We start from the raw sequence: 895 nt of genomic DNA, 5'->3' as shown, positions 1-895 counted from the left end.
TCAAAGTATTGTTGGGCATTTTTTTGGGGAGGGGAGGAGGGATGGGAGGAGGGGATAGTGTTAATCTGATATTAATCTCTTTGTTATACTGTTGATGTCTTATACTTCAGGGACACCAGAACGTTTTCAAGCAATTCTGGATATTAATTTTTACCGTCGCTTCTTTTCATTCGCACCATTCATTTCCCCTTCGAAAAATTAAATTAAAAAGCAATTAAAGTGGACATATATATATATATGTATATATATATATATATATATATATATATATATATATATATATATATATATGTATATATATATATATATATATGTGTGTGTGTGTGTGTGTATTATATATATATATATATATATATATATATATATATATATATATATATATATATATATATATATATATAATAATATATTATATATTTATATATTTATATATATATATATATATATATATATATATATATATATATATATATATATGTATATTTATAATATATATGTATACATACTATATGTAGAAATAATTTAATTTAAGCCCCGTTAGATATAGTTCAACGCTCATACGCAAATGTGACGAAGAGTTGGCCATAAAATTCAACGGAATGAACTTGAGAACAATAATTCGTCCAGGAGAAAACCAACCACTCCCCCTCCGCTCCCCCCCGCTAAACGAATATTAACCGCTCTCTGAAATGGGTCTTAAACGCCTTCGCGAGTGACTTTTTTCTCTTCAAAGACATAAAAAAAAAAAACTTCCCTCCTCCAAATGACTCACACCTCGGGGAAAAGTGTCCCCACTTAGTTCCCAAATGAATCGGGAGAAAAGTAAAAAAAAAAAAAAAAGAAAGAGTTCCCTTCCGGGAGACTTGGGTACGATCATGATCTGCATGGAACGCCC

The sequence above is a fragment of the Macrobrachium rosenbergii genome, chromosome 2 (genome assembly GCF_040412425.1).
Source record: "Macrobrachium rosenbergii isolate ZJJX-2024 chromosome 2, ASM4041242v1, whole genome shotgun sequence".
Classification (NCBI taxonomy): Eukaryota; Metazoa; Arthropoda; class Malacostraca; order Decapoda; family Palaemonidae; genus Macrobrachium; species Macrobrachium rosenbergii.
The sequence above is the reverse complement of the archived record's forward strand: the minus strand, read 5'-3'. Positions refer to the sequence as shown.